General features: G+C 42.3%; 1 protein-coding gene across 1 annotated transcript in view; it reads left to right on the top strand.

Annotated features, from left to right (window-relative positions):
* Positions 1 to 16755, top strand: part of LOC144094128 (uncharacterized) — a 150325-nt gene that overhangs the window by 39218 nt on the left and 94352 nt on the right. The window lies entirely within an intron of this gene.

Below are 16755 nucleotides of genomic sequence, written 5' to 3'. Positions count from 1 at the left end.
AGCATCGAACTGTTCAGACTGCCATGGAAAACCAATAAGGAAAGCTTTCGACGATAGCAAAAACATGAATATAAAAAAATACAAGACTACCGTCGGGTGATCTGCGGATATATTGATGGTTAAAGTGAAATCTTACATTATATGAAAAATCGCGTTCATAAATTGTTTCCCGCTAACAATGGCTTTTGTCCAGAATTCGTGGGTATGAGCAATACAGATTACAGCGAATATTTTGTTATGCTTGGTTTGTTATTTCTGGCGAAAATCTCTAGAAATGCCATAGCGTACTATTTATTGCTTTTTAATAAATAGGATGTAGTCCCTGTGTTCGTCTACCTTATTTTAGGTGGTCTCACAAATAGGCGCCCTCGGAACGCAAAGTGATGCAAAGCATTACATTAAAACTAATGAAATAAGCACACATAGCATCGAAGAGGAAACCTGCCATACTTCGGAATAAAGAAACATTGACTTGCATGCAGGTAAGGCGCGCAGTGGGCACGTTTCCAATTACCTGTACTTTCGCGCCTCAAACAAGTGCAAATCAAAACGTCAGACAGTTGCTCGAGTTGGTGCATGATCTCGATTGAAACAGAGCCACGACAACACATGAAAGACGACACCGAGACCCATTGTGTCTGGCCTTTAATGTACTGACGCCTTAGCGCGCTGTCAGTTGAGAAGTATGGTATATCCACAAACAGAATGAAAATAACTAAGCTCAATCAGTTTTTAGTAATGAGAAAGCATTAGCTGGCTATGTCGGCAACTGACGTGCCCCCAAAAAGTGGACGCAAAATGTGTGAGCAATATGTGGAATCATAACGAGTCCCACAATAGGATGTCATCAACTAGGGTAGAGTAGGCATGATTGAATGCGTAGGACAATTCGTATATAGATAGAGTCAGATCATAGTCGTGGTCATACGAGTCTCGAGTCCGTAGTCACAAGTCATGGCCGGAAGTATAATCAGTGTGATGATGACCAGAGTCACTGTCTGAGAAAGGAATATAGCTGTTGTCATCAAAGTCATGAGTCATGAAATTAAGTCATGGACACAAAATAAGTCGCAAAAGTGCTGAGTCATGGTCAGGAAAAGTGGTGAGTCATTGATCACGAAGCGGGTCACAAAAATTGTTTTGAGTCATGGGTCACAAAAAGTGCTGAGTCATTGACCACAAAATGGGCCACAAAATGTGCTGTCATAGATAAAAAAATGTGCTGAATCATGGGTCACAATCATCATCATCATCATCATCATCAGCCTTACTACACCCACTACAGGGCAAAGGCCTCGCTCATGTGACTCCAATTAACCATTTATTTTGCCAGCTGCATCCACCATTTGCCCTTTAGGGTCACAAAATGGGTCGCAAATAGTGCCGAGTCATGGGTTACTCATTGCGTCAAAAAAATTCTAGGTTTTAAGCGCAAACTTCTCAGTGTGGTGGGGAGTGCGGGGACCCAGGGGCCTCGGAGGCCCAAATTACTGTGAACAAAAAAAAAATTCTCTCTCTCTCTCTAGATCTATCTGAGAATTACTGCGCTCTTTCCTTTCTTGAAGAACGTTTCCTTTTCACAAGACACAAGCCTCCGTATTCCTCCTTGTAAGCAGACCTAAGTGCCCTCAGAATTTTTTTAGTATGAGATTATTCGTATTTCTTCTAAAATTAAATTGAGCTCGCTGTTTCTAACTGAAAACACTACTTTAAATCGCTTCTTCTGAATGCTTTAAATGCTTACTTATGCATCTGTGTAGTTATTTAAACATGAAATATGACCACATTCGGCGAAGACATGTATCGCTTTATGACACTTTCAGAACAGCAATTTTATTTCGGCTACCTGGCATAGTTTACGTCTAAATGTCATTATTACCAACCTGAAATAACCGCAAAATGTTGAAAAACTATTAATAAGTGTGCATGGTTTTTGTACGCTCGCAGATTCACAAAGCGCTGTTCTATGCAATAAAGCTTTCAGTTGTTTTTAGATGCACAGTACTCAGAAAATAAAAGTTATCTTACTTACAAGAAAACAGTTTTTACAAAAAGGTATTGGTATACCAAAAAAAAAAACATTTCTTCTTGAAATAAGTTCCAACAACTATTCCACGCGTATATGGAAAGATAGAGAGCTTCATTGCATTCCTCAATATGTCAGTACTAACGTTAACCAACAGACTCTCTCTAGTATCATTCTATACGAAATTTTATATGGATGACTAAGAGTAACATCAGACAAAGTGAAAAACGAAAAAAATCAGTCTAAATTTTATTCCTTCCTTTAGCATTGTTCTCCACCTCGTAACTTTTGAGCTTATTAAGAGAAATGTGGCACTGCAACAGGTAGAGGATCTCATTTTTCCTCTTACTGGGTAATACTGAGAGAGTGGTGCTGTGTGGAAGGGCACAAGAAGAACAGTCAGAAGAGCGGTTCGCCGACAGTTTTGGCAGACACAGAAAAACAAAACGTCATTTCTAAGTTTTAACTGCATATTTCACCGCAATATTTGACCAGGACACAGAAGACCCAATGATTACAAAAAAGTGGAAATTGAGGAATAAAAAATTTGACAAATTGTCCATTGTGTACCCCTGTCAACTTTAAAAAAAAAGCGCACTAACGGGGAGTGCGCCTCAGTCCTTGGAGTGGACTCTACGCTACGCGATACTAAATGGGAAAGCAGAGCGCTCCTGTAGATACCAAAATAGCTGCTGGGAAAAACAAACCTTTTAAATCACACCTTCACCCATCATTAACGCACTGGGGAAATAAATTTCGCTTAAAAAAAACCTTCTCAAAATGGCGATTTGATATCTTTACGTCCACTAATATGCTCGTTTAGAACAGTGGACCACATAAAAATAAACATAGCCAAATTTTCTGCCATAGCCACATTAAATTTGTTAGCAATAGTGTCGCATGTCAAGACAAGTTCCTGTAATGCATATCCAGGATCTGGACAGCAAACAACGAGGCTGATGGAGTGAGTGCAGTGACGTGTTGTCTTTCTGGTGATTCTCATAAAATAATTGCAGAAAAGACAATATATGTTACTGGTAAAATCAATTGTATGAGCAGTGTAGACTTATTCCTATTTGCTGAAAAAAGCGCTATATTGGAAAGCTCTATATATACTCCCAACTACTTCACGCAATATTAGTGTGGGGCACAACGATGACAAGAAATTACCACAGGCTGCTTGTGCCGCCAAAATGCTTTCGGCGTCTAAGTGAGAATTATAAAGAAGGAGTATTTGCCCTGCCTACCCAGCCACTCTTCTTAAATTACTATTTACTACTGGCCTACAAGGTAAGTTATGTTAAAAAATGCAATAATTCCACGGGAAAAAGGCTTCCACTAGAATAAAATACATGCTCAAAACATAGCTTTTGATCCCATGCACACAAAACAAAAAAAATTCAAGATAATTATAGAAAACAAAAATATGATTTTCAGGCAATAAAGTAACTTAATCTAATGAATGCCACGTCGATCAAACGTTGCTATTTAAGGCTTTCAAAATGCACTATAAATCTGTTTTGATGAGCCGACCATGTGTTACTTACGTAAGTAGACTCATACTAGCATGCTATAAGTCTTCATAAATTTTCCAGGTTTCTTTCATTATGTTAACAGTTTAAAACTTTTTCCATGACCAGATAGACGTTGATCTGTTTTCTCGCCAATAGATTGTCGTATTTTGCGCTGTGTGTTTATATCACCGCGTCCTCACCATCATCATCATCATCAGCCTTACCGCACCCACTGCAGGGCAAAGGCCTCCCCCATGTCTCTCCATTTAACCCTGTCCTTTGCCAGCTGCATCCACCCTTTGCCTTCCAACTTCTTAATCTCATCCGCCCACCAAACCTTATGTCGCCTCCTGTTACGCTTACTTCCTCTTGGAATCTAATCCGTTACCCTTAAGGACCAGCGATTGGGTAGGGCATGTAATGCCTTCGCATTACATGCCCTACCCAAGCCCATTTCATCCTCTTGATTTCGACTAGGATATCATTAACCCGCGTTTGTTCTCTTACCCACTCTGCCCGCTTCCGGTCTCTTAACGTTAAGCCTACAATTTTTTTTTCCGTGGCTCGCTGCGTTGTCCTTAAGTTAAGCGGAGCTGTTTTCGTTAGCCTCCACGTTTCTGACCCGTAGGTGAGTACCAGTAAAATACAGCTATTGTACACTTTACTCTTGAGAGAAATTGGTTAACTGCAACTCGTGATCTGAGAGAACCTGCCATATGCGCTCCACCCTATTCTTATCCTTCTAGTTATCTCCCTCTCATGATCCGGATCTGCTGTCGCTACCTGCCCTAAGTAGACGTATTTCTTTACAACTTCCAGGCTCTCGCTGCCAATTGTGAACTGCTGTTTCCTTGTTAGACTGTTAAAAATTAGCTTGGTTTTCTGCATGTTCATTTTTAAACCAAGCGTTCTGCTCTTCCTCTCTAACTAATTGATCATGATTTGCAGTTCACCTCCTGAGTGACTCAGCAAGGCAATGTCATTAGCGAATCGTATATTATTTAGGTATTCTTCATTTATTCTTATTTTCAACTGTTCCCAATTCATGCCTCGGAATACCTCCTGTAAACAGGCGGTGAACCGCATTGGCGAGATCGTGTCTCTTTGCCTGACGCCTTTCCTTATTGGAATTTTATTGTTGACTTTATGGAGGGCTATAGTAGCTGTGCAGTTGCTATATATATCTTCCAGTATTTTTTATAACGCAATGCCTGTATGACTGCTGACGTTTCCACTGAGTCGAATGCTTTCTCGTAATAAATGAAGGCTGCATATAGAGGTTAGTTATATTCTGCGCATTTCTCTATCACCTGATTGATAGTGTGAATATGGTCTATTGTGGGATATCCGTTACGAAAGTCTGCCTGATCATTTGGTTGTGTAAAGTCTAAGGTTGCCTTGACTCTATTAGCGATTACCTTAGTAAATACTTTGTAGGCAACAGATAGTAAGCTGATCTGTCTAATTTTTCAAGTCCTTGGCGTCTCCCATCTTAAGAATTGAGACAATGCTGGCATTCTCTCTAGCTTTTGGTACAGCCGAGATCATAAGCCATTGCGTATACAGGGTGGCTAGTTTTTCTAGCACGATGTTCCCTCCATCCTTCAACAGATCTTATCTTGCCTGATCCTCCTCAGCTGCTTTTTCCCTTTCCAGTACTCCTAAGGCTTCATTTACTTCATCTTTCATTACTGGCGGGATTACGCATTGCTGTGCACTACTGTCTTTCTCATTAACGCTCTAATTAGATTGGCTACTGTACAGGTCTCTGTAGAACTGTTCGGCTACGTTAACTATATTATTCATATTGCTTATGACATTGACCTGCTTGTCTCTTAACGCATACATCTGGTTTTTACCTATGCCTAGTTTCCTCTTCACCGCTTTCAGGCTACCTCCGTTCTTTAAAGCATGCTCGATTCTCTCTATATTAAACTTCCTTATGTCGGCTACTTTGCGCTTATTTATTAACTTCGATAGCTCTGTCAGTTCTATTCTGTCGGTAGGGTTAGACGCCCTCGTGCTTTGGCGCTTCCTAAGCAGATCTTTCGTAACCTGAGATAGCTTTCCAGTATCCTGTCGAACTGTCCTACCGCTACTTCTATCGCACACTCCGTAATGATGGCTGTCAGATTATTGTTCTTTGCATAAACATCGTGATTGTCTTTCTCAGTTAAAGCCAAATATCTGATTTGATGCGCTATCTTAAACTCCTGTACTTTCCCTCTTACGGTTAACTCATTCATGGGCTTCCTCTTCACTAGCTTCTTCCGTTCCCTCTTCAAGTCTAACCTAATTCGAGACCTCACCATTCTGTGGTCACTACAACACACCTTTCCGATGACGGCCTCATCCTCAACGATGCCAGGTTGAGCGCATAGTATGAAGTCAATTTCATTTTTAGTCTCACCATTGGGGCTCTTCCAAGCCCACTTCCTGTTTTCTCGTTTGCGGAAGAAGGTAATCATGATCCGTAAATTATTTCTCTCTGCGAATTTGACTAATAACTCTCCCCTGCTATTTCTAGAACCTATCCCATAGTCACCTACCGCGTGGTCGTCAGGCTTCTTCTTGCCCACCTTCGCATTGGAGTCGCCCATCAGTACAGTGTACTGTGACTTTACTTCATTCGTTGCTGATTCTACGTCCTCATAGAAAGTGTCAATGGTCTGCTCATCGTGGCTGGATGTGGGCGTGTAGGCCTGCACCACTTTCAGATTGTACCTCCTATTCAGCCTAATTACTATAGCTGCTACCCTCTCGTTATTACTATAGAACTCCTCTACGTTGCCAGCTATATCCTTAATAATGAGGAATCCCACACCTAGTTCACGTCTATCCTCTAATCTGCGATAGCACAGTTTGTGTCCATTTAATTCCCGCCAGTTCCTCGAACAGCACTGCTAGGCTAGCTTCACAAGATTTATTTTGCGCTATATGTTTATATCACTGTGTACGTTGTATTAATCTCTAGCCTGTACTATGTCCAGGTGTACCTTTTATTTTGTGTGTTATGTTGTACTGTTAAAAGGAGTACACCCTCTGATTGTATTTAAAAGTTTTGCCTTTTGTCAACTTATGATGTAAAACGAGGCCTTGTGAGGTTTAAGGCCTTTTGCCTTGTCTTCCACTTTCGTTTGAAAAAAAAGTGAACTGAATTTCGACAACTTGCATGCGCATTTTTTATGCATTGCATACAAATCATCATCATCATCAGCGTGACTGCACTAACTGCAGGACAAAGGCCTCTCCCATGTCTCTCCAATTAACGCTGTCCTTTGCCAGCTGCGCCCACCCTATACCTGCAAGCTTCCCAATCTCATCCGCCCACGTAACCTTCTGCCGATTCTGCTACGTTTGCCTTCTCTTGGAATCTACTCCATTGCCCTTAGGACCAACGGTTATCTTGCCTTCGCATTATATGCCCTGCCCAAGGCCATATCTTCTTCTTTATTTCGAGTAGGATGGCATTAACACCCGTTTGTTCCCTCACCCAGTCTGGCCGCTTCCGGTCTCTTAACATTACACGTATTATTTTTCTTTCCATGGCTCACTCTGTTGTCCTCCTCGTTGGCCTCCATGTTTCTACCCCGTAGGTGAGTACCGGTAAGACACACTTGTTGTACACTTTTCTGTTGAGGGATATCGGTACCCTGCTATTCCTGATCTGAGAGGACCTGCCATATGCGCTCCACTTCATTCTTATACTTCTAGTTATTTCCCTCTCATTACCCGGACCAGCCATCACCAACTGCCCAAAGAAGACTTATTCCTTTTCCACTTCCACCAGCTCGCTGCCAAATGTGAACTGCCGTTTTTTGCTAGACTGTTGAACATTACTTTGATTCCCTGCATGTTAATTTTTAGACCCACCGTTCTGCTCTGTCTATCTTATTGATCATGATTTGCAGCTCATCTCCTGAGTGACTCAGCAAGGCAATTTCATCAACGATTCACATATTATTTAGGTATTCTCTAATAACTGTTATCCCCAACTGTTCCCACTTCAGGCCTCGGAATACCTCCTGTAAACAGGCGGTCAATAGCTTTGACGAGATCGTGTCTCGTTGCCTGACGACCATCCTTAGTGGAATTTTATTGCAGTCTTTGTGGAGGACTTTGGAAGCTGTGCAGCTCCTATATATATGTTCCAGTATTTTGACATAAGGCTCTTCTACCCCCTGATTAAGCAATGCCTGCGTGACTGCTGAGGTTTCCACAGAGTCAAATGCTTTCTCGTAATCAATGCAGTCTATATATAGGTGTTGTTTATAATCTGCGCATTTCTTTATCACTTGATTGATGGTGTGTATATTATCTATAGTGGATTATATTTTACGAAAGCCTGCCCGATGATTTGGTTGATTAATCTTTAAGGTTGCCCTGACTCTATTAGCGATTACCTTAGTAAATGCCTTGTAGGCAACGCACCGCGGCTGATCGGTCTGCAATTTTTCAAGTCCTTATCGTCCCCTTTTTTTATGAATTAAGAATATATTTGTGTTCTTCCGAGGGTAATTTCGAGGGCATAAGCCATTGCGTATACAGGGTGGCTAGTTTTTCTAGCCCAATCACCCCTCCGTCCTTCAACAGATCTGCGGTTACCTGATCCTCACCAGCTGCTTTTCCCCTTTGCATTTCTTCTAATGCTTTCTTTACTTCCTCTTGCGTTACTGGCGGGATGACACATTGCTGTGCACTACGGTCTCTATCATTAACGTTCTGATTACATTGGCTACTGCATAGATTTTTGTAGAACTCTTCGTCTACTTTAACTGTCATTATTTATATTGCTAATGAAATTGCCCTCCTTGCCTTTTAACATACACATGTGGTATTTTCCTACACTTAGTTTCAACTTCACCGCTTTTAGGCTGCCTGCGTTCTTCAGATCATGCTCGATTCTCTCCATATTAAACTTCTTCACGTCGGCTCCCCCATATGCGCTTTTTTTATTAACTTCGATAGAGCTGCTAGTTATATTCTGTGTATAGGGTTAGACGTACTCATGTTTTGACGTTTATTAATTATATCTTTCGTCTCCTGAGATAGCTTTCCGATATCCTGTCGATCCGTCCTACCGCCTACTTCTACTGCGCACTCCGCAATGATAGCCGTCAGATTATCGTTCACTGTATCAACATTAAGATCGTCTTCCTCAGTTAAATCTGAATATCTGTTCTGCAGCGATATCTTGAATCCCGCTATTTTCCCTCGTACCGCTAGCTCGTTAATGGACTGTGTCTTGACTAGCTTCTTCCATTCCCTCTTCAAGTCTGAGGTAATTCTAGACATTACCATTCTGTGGTCGCGACAACGAACCTTTCCGAGGACGTCCGCATTCTCAACGATGCCAGGGTGAGCGTATATCACGAAGTCGATTTCATTTTTAGTCTCAGCATTGTGGCTCTTCCAGGTCCACTTCCTGTTTTCTCGTTTGCGGAAGAAGGTATTCATGATCCGTAATTTTTTCTATCTGCGAACTCTACTTATAGCTCCCCCCTTCCCCCCCCCCCCCTGCTATTCCTAGATCCTAACCCATAGTCGCCTACCGCCTGGTCGCCAGCCTGCTTCTTGCCCACCTTCGCATTATAGTCGCCCATCAGTACAGTGAGCTGTGATTTTGCTTTGTTCATTGCCGATTCCACGTCTTCATAGAAGCTTTCAACAGTCTGGTACTTATGACATATTACATATTACGTATTATACCCAAAATATTACTGCCGACAAGGCTACGTTCTCGGTCCTCGGTCCCCAGGATAAATTTCTCGCCTTCGTGGAAGAGAAGATGAAATCTCAGGGCTCAGTTGGGTTTCAAAATGCTCAAGCCATGTCGTTGGGGGGCTTCCTTGAGTGACTTGCTCTGTACCACAAATCAACTTTTGCGCAGTGGCAAGGGAACCTGTGCACGCATGAAGGCAGGATCCGCATCGGGTCTTGCATCGCCCCGGTTCTCAGCGAGCTTTTTCTAGCCCGTGAAGAGAGAATCTTGTTGTCCCATTTAGCAGGCTCTTCTGTGGTCAAAGCATTTCGTTTTGTGGACGACTGGTTAGTCGTTTACACTACAGGACAGAAGCAGAAGTTGAGCCATTGGTCTTGGGTGTGGTTTAGATATTGAAGAATGCCTGATTTTGCTAATTTTCTGGCGTATTATCAACAATGCAGTACTTGGAAAATAAGTCAGATTTATTAGTGCGTTATTAATTTTTCTGCACTTAAATGCAGAATGCATTCTGAATGCCGAATGTTTCTGTTCATAATAAACTTATGGCATAAATTAAGATATGTTGTTCTCTACGTTAACGATTGCGTTTCCCTATCATCGTCATCTAGGCTTCTGAAACCTCCCATTAAGCCTATCATGTGTCAGCTCCTGCCAACTTACCCAGATAAACTTCTTAATCTCGCCCATGCACTCAACTCTTTGACGATCACTGAGACATTTGTCTTCTCTTCAAACCCACTCCAATATATTAGGGAACAATGGGTTGCTTTTTCTTCAAATTATAGGCCTTATCCAGGCCGAAGCTTTCGTGCTCACATTAGCTACGATATCGTAAACCCCGCCTTGTTCCTTAAGCGACTAAGCTTACTTCCAGTCTCATAATGTTACATGTAAAATTTTCTTTCCATAGCCCACGGCTCTCTCTTAAATTCATGTTGAAACTTTTTCTTTAACATATACGTTTCTGCCCACATATGAAAGTGCTGATAAATAAAGTTACTACATACTTTTCGCTTGATTAATAGCGGCAAAATGCTATCCATCATGAGACTGGATTTGCTCATGGCAGTACCTAAACCTTATTTTCCAAGCTGTTATTCCCTGGTCGGAATCTACGGACACTCGCTGCTGACAGTCGACGTAATTGCTTACCATTTCCTATGCTTCTCCGCCTACTGTAAATTCATGTTCCCCTCCAGCATTTTAGAGCATTACCTCAGTTTTCTATACGTAATTTATAGACCAACTGTTCTGCTTTGCCTGCACAAGTCATCGACCTTGCTTCACGTTTTGCTTCCGAGTTACTCACGAAGGCAATGTTATCAACTAATCAGAGATTGCTAAGGTATTCTCTGTTAACTTTTTTACCAAACTCTTCCCAACCCAGATTTTTGCACACCAAATTTAAGAGGAGGCAATGTCGTCGTGCCTTCGACAGAAATGACGTTCTATAATCCGTTGTAGGCTATGCGCGCAAGCTTTGAAGACAAATAATTGCATTTGTCGACTCCAAGTCCGTAAAGAAATGTTTGCTTCGTTCATTTTAACACTATAGAAAGGTTGCCTTGAACACAAGTTTGATACCTGTTCAAAAAAGTAAAGCAGGAATGCCAGAACCTCCCAAAGAGATCGACTGCGATGCCGTCACTTACATAAAGTGTGAATTTTTTAGTTTCAGGTAAAGCAAATCGGTGTGTCAGAACATTCTAGAGCCCCCAAGCTTCACTAAGGGTTCAACCGGTCGTTAGGGAACGAAGCAATAGTTCAATTAAAGAAACGATTGCAGTAACTTTCTAATTCCGCTCCTAACGCTCACGAAGAAATAACGAAGTAAAAGACTGCCCTCACGCTACAAATCCTACGCTAAATCTCCTTAGGAAAAATCTTGATAGCGCACTTAGGCCCCGCATTAAGGTTACAATGTGACAACGTTAATGGGTCCCTCCAGCAGCCTGGCCTCTCTTTGCGTATGAATTCACAGACACAGATTCTGTTCTTTCTTTTACTATCACATAACGCTTAACGTACCCTTAAGGGTACAATCCGATAGCATTAGCGATTCCTCGAACACGAGTACTCCTTCTATGTCGCCAAAGGTTAGCCTACATGCGCGTATATATAAGTGGAATTGGTCATTGTCTACTTTACATTCATAGGTCGCGGGGAGTCCTCATACTACAGCAAGCGCAGTGTTGCAGCGATTAAGTTATTAGCCACTGCCTCGGCAGGCGGCTGCTTAAACACATCCAGAGTTCGGGCTTCTGAGACCAAAGTTGCTCTTCCTTAGCGACCTCTCGTGACAAATCATTCATTTAACTGCCACCTGCCATGATGCTTATACTGATGACGTCACAAGGGCAAGTGACGTAGGTGGAAGGTGGGCCACCTGGTTTCCGCTCACAAGAACTCCACTGAGGGCTACGACTACGGCATCGCCGACGACGCTGGATTTTCTCCAGAACAAGAGACTTAACGCTATATGTTAAAAATGCACCGAGGATGCGGTTCATTTTCGCTCTCAGCGCAACACGAACGGGACACAAGACGAAGAACTAGCACAGACAGGCGCTGACTATCAACTGGTTTTTTATTGAAGAACGAAAAGCGTGTAAATACAAGCAGTGAACTACTTATCAATCAACAAAAGTTATCTGGAAGGCACGTGGGAGGTCAGATAGCTCAATTCCCTCTCGGATAACGTTATGGAAGGGCTCCTGATACATTTTGCGCCGTTGTGGTAAATATAAAAAGCTTCCATTACCTCGCGTGTTAATTTATTGTTATGTCGAAACAGGATGCGCGTGTTCTTGTAATCGGGAACACATTGGCACTTTTTGCACTGGAAAGACGCCTGGGCAAGGGGGTCCCCTTTAGCTCTCCTTTCTGCATGATCCTTTTCATGCCTGCATTGGCATTGCCTGCTGTGGGAGCCTGTGTGAGACAGGGGGTCATTTTTCCTGGTTTTTTTCTGCTCCATCAAGCGTTTGTTAACGCATCTGCCAGTCTGGCCAATGTACATGGCACCGCAGGAGTAGAGGACCTGGTACACCGCCCCTAACTCGCAAGGTATAGATGGCGACACATGACGCACCTGACAAGCAAACCTCTTGCTCTTGCCGTAGTGCCTCTGGCTGACCTGTTTGCACATTGCACTAAGTTTTCTAGGTGCAGAAAAGACGACATCAACGTCGTATAGGCCCGAAACTTTTTTCAGCCCATGTGTCACGCAGTGTGCATACGGGAACATAGCCGGCTTTTTCTTTTTTTGGCTTTTTTCGGCTAAGCCCCATTTTTGAGCTGCCTAAGAAGTTTCTCCCTGCCCTGGAAATGAGTTGATCTGGGTACCCGCTCACACGTAACGGGACGCTTTTATTTTTACAAATGGGCATTTATTCACATAGATCGAGATCTCGGCGCTCCACAAAAAGTTATACTAACAGGTCATGCACGCTTTTGCCGCAATACAAGCGTGAATTTTCTCAATCTCAACTGTCTGTCTTTTGTGGGCCCACAGCGGCTCCGCCAACATCAGTACCGGGCAAGGCACTCAGTGAACATGCTCCAGACCTTTATAAGCTGATTACTACACGAAAAGTCATCAAGTTTTTTTAGGAAATGTTTTTCCTGACAATGTGCTCATTTGTACCAGAAAGAAATTATATTAGAAAACAAAATAAATTGGTGACGCTAGGGCTATAATTGGAATTCTGCAAAGCGTTTGCAAATGTAAATCTCACTTTTTTGCTGGATAAAATGAAACCTTAGGGGGCCAGAGTAGTAACGCAGTAACTAATTTTTTCATACCACACCGCTCGATCGTAGTGAGCTGAAATTGAAAAATACAACAGCATAAGAGAACTGGTTTCAAGCGCTAAAAGAAAATATTTTAGGAGCTATTCTGTCTCTTTCCTACATTAACGACTTAGTACAATTAAGTAAAATTTGCAATTTAGCATGTATGTACGCAGACGATTATTCCGTGTTTTATGCCGTAAAAGAGCTAGCACACGTTGATAATGGAGCACACGCGTTTTGTTGTAGTTTAGACGAATGGTGCGAAACAAATTTGCCGGAATTTGAAGAAATTTAAAACAAAGTTTGCGATGTTTCGTGCTGGGAACATTGGCTAAGGTACCTGAATCTATTATGCTTGGCACGTACAGCGTTTCTGTTGAAACATGTAAGGAAACACTTGGTATGGTATTTACCATACATATTTCCTGGAGCCCGCACATTCAGTCCTTATTTTTTAGACTAAGCAGAATAGTTGCATAATGAATAGGCACCGACAAGCTCCCCAAACAATGTTAAGGAGAATAATAATAATAATAGGTTTTTGGGGAAAGGAAATGGTGCAGTATCTGTCTCATATATCGTTGGACACCTCAACCTCGCCGTAAGGGAAGGGATCAAGGAGGGAGTGAAAGAAGAAAAGAAAAAAAGAGGTACCGCAGTGGAGGACTCCGGAATAATTTCGACCACCTGGGGATCTTTAACGTGCACTGACATCGGACAGCACACGGGCGCCTTAGCGTTTTGCCTCCATAAAAACGCAACCGCCGCGGTCGGGTTCGAACCCGGGAACTCCGGATCAGTTGCCGTGCGCTAACCACTGAGCCACCGCGGCGGTCGATTAGGAGACTACGCTATGATATCGTCTACAGATCTAGTTTGTTTTGTGTACAGGGCTGCAATAATGCAAAAGATGAAACCTACACGAACTCCCTTTATTGAAAAAAAGCCAGTCCGTCCGGTATCAAATGCTTTATATTTAGAACACACGGCCCCTGTTTTTGAAAAGCATGGAATCATTCGAGTTGAGGACTTCTACACTTACAGAACTATATTTTCGTATGAAAGCGGTTAAAGGCACTTACATGCATTTGTCAACGTTGCACAACTTGAGCACACCCCTACAACATAACCTTTTCAATGCCGACCACCCTGGAAAATTTTTTTTTTTTCAGTAAAGGAAATGGAGCATTATCTGTGTCACATTTCGGCGGACACCTGAACCGCGCTGTAAGCGAAGGGATAAATCAGGGAGTGAAAGCAGAAAGGAAGAAATATGTGCCGTAGTGGTGGTCGAACCCGGGTACTGCGGCTCTGTAGATGAGAGCCTTAAACACTGAGCTACCGCGGCGGGTACCGACCACCTTGGCTTGTTCGTTTTTCTGGCACATTTGCACATTTTGAACATTTATTTATTTATTCTACACAAAAAGTGAAAAGGGAGGGTGGAGAAAAAGCTGTTTTAACACACCTTGACAACGCTCCATCTTCCCAAAGGCAACAGTAACAGCTTGCATATATCCCGTTACAAGATTAAAGAAAAAAAATAAAAAGATTAAATACTTCATACAAGACTACAGGTTTCAAAACGTAGAAGTTTACAAAGGCACCAGGCAAAGGACAATCATTGTTTACAGGGAAAGAAAAAAAGAACAATAAAAAATGAAAAATTCGGGCAAATATACGTGGAAGAGAGACATACATACGCAACGCATCTGTCTAATGCGAAAACACTAATAATTTCAATCAAATAAAAAAACTTATCCACATTGATTATTTCTCTTCGCATCACAAATGTTCACTATGACATGATAATATCAGTCAAATGCGGTTTTTTTAAAGCCTTTCCACATCCACGCCTTCGGGTAAGAATGCTTGGCAGCGTGTGCGCAATTCTTTGTTGGCCATAGTAGGTACGCGAAAAAGGAATGTTCCAGGCCACAAACATTACGGCCGGCAGAGAGTTCCGCATACATTGCCAACAACTTTAAACGACTATGTCATATGGAATATTGACACCGCAACGATAACAAGAAAAGGCATAGCAAGTTTGTTTACATATAAAAGACAATAAAAGACTGGTTTTGTATTTAAGTGTATGGAACAAGATTCCATAGTTGTGTTATGTGCGGTATTTCTAACACATTGCCACATTTCCTTGAAGATGTGCATTTATGTTTTAACGCAACAGCGTTAAGGAGCTCGTGTCCCAGAAAAGCCGGTGTCGTCGGCGTCGGCGTCTTTGGCCGTGAGCGAAAAATGGCGCATCTCGGTGGACACCTGAACCGCGCCGTAAGGGAAGGGATTTTAACGCGACAGCGTCAAGGATTGATTGATTGCTTGATTGATTGATCGATTGATTGATCGATTGATTGATCGATTTTTCTTTCCCTTACGGCGCGATCCGGGTTTCCAGCGAGAAATGTGAGACAGGCGTCATTTCCTTTCCTTAAAAGAAATTGTTTTTATGGAGGAAAAACGCTAAGGCGCCCGCGTGCTGTGCGATGTCAGTGCACGTTAAAGATCCCCAGGTGGTCGAAATTATTCCGGAGCCCTCCACTACGGCACCTCTCTCTTCCTTTCTTCTTTCACTCCCTCCTTTACCCTTCCCTTACGGCGCGGTTCAGGTGTCCAACGAATATGAGACAGATACGGCGCCATTTTCTTTCCTCCCCAAAACCAATTATTTATTATTTTATTCCGTTTTCTTTCCCTTACGGTCCGGTTCGGGTGTCCGCCGAGATATGCGAGACAGGCATCCATTCCTTAAATTGTCCAACGGGCCACGCATCCCGCCGAACGGGCGAAGGCGTTCCGTGTGCTCCTCGGCAACGGTGCTACTCGCTGTCGCATCTCACTCTTAAAGACGAAGTTTAAGCATCCTCCAAATTTTGTTTTTACTATGTGCTTTATTTCACTTTTAGTGCTTCATTATGTTTTACTATGTGCTAAATGCTCTGTACGAGAATGACAGTCACCTTTTAGATCATTTGCTATGTATGGTTAATTTCTGTATGTCAATATGTACTTCTAGTGGTGCGTTTGATTTCTAATATATTCCTCCTTTAATGTGCTTGACATAGTGCTATATAATTGTTGAATGTACATTCGATATCATTTCTGATGAGTGCCTGGAGCCGACTAAAGCTGCATTGTTGCGGCCTTTTTTCGTGCCAATTTTCACTTTGTAAAGTTGAGAAATTAAGTTGTTTTGATTGATATAGGATTGCGATGCAGGCGTCCAAAACAGTGCTTCAAGCACAGATAGAGAAGAATGTAGCGCTGTGTGTACTGCAGACCTAACGCACTCATTTGAAATTGTTCTGCACATTACAATTCAAGTTTTGAAATTTTAAGGCATTTCGCAACGTATAATATACCGAGTCGCATTATTTATATTTTCTAGCTTCCTGCTGCCTCGTCATCAAATATAGATTAAAGAACAAAATCTTGTAGAGAGGAAGCACTTATCTGAGCTTCAGAGCCTAGAAAAATCGCCTCATGCTGATGAATATCCGGATGTTTAGTACCTAACAAAAAGAAATGACATCGATATTCATGACTTGCAGTCGCACCCACTGCGGCGCGAACAGAACACCTTCAAAAGCACTGTGCGGTATCATTAGGCTATCCACGCATTTTTTTACCGACATGGTATTTACGGCAGGAGGTTATGTATGTACAGAAAAGGGCTATAT

The sequence above is a fragment of the Amblyomma americanum genome, chromosome 6 (assembly GCF_052857255.1).
Source record: "Amblyomma americanum isolate KBUSLIRL-KWMA chromosome 6, ASM5285725v1, whole genome shotgun sequence".
NCBI lineage: Eukaryota > Metazoa > Arthropoda > Arachnida > Ixodida > Ixodidae > Amblyomma > Amblyomma americanum.
The sequence above is the reverse complement of the archived record's forward strand: the minus strand, read 5'-3'. Positions and strand labels throughout refer to the sequence as shown.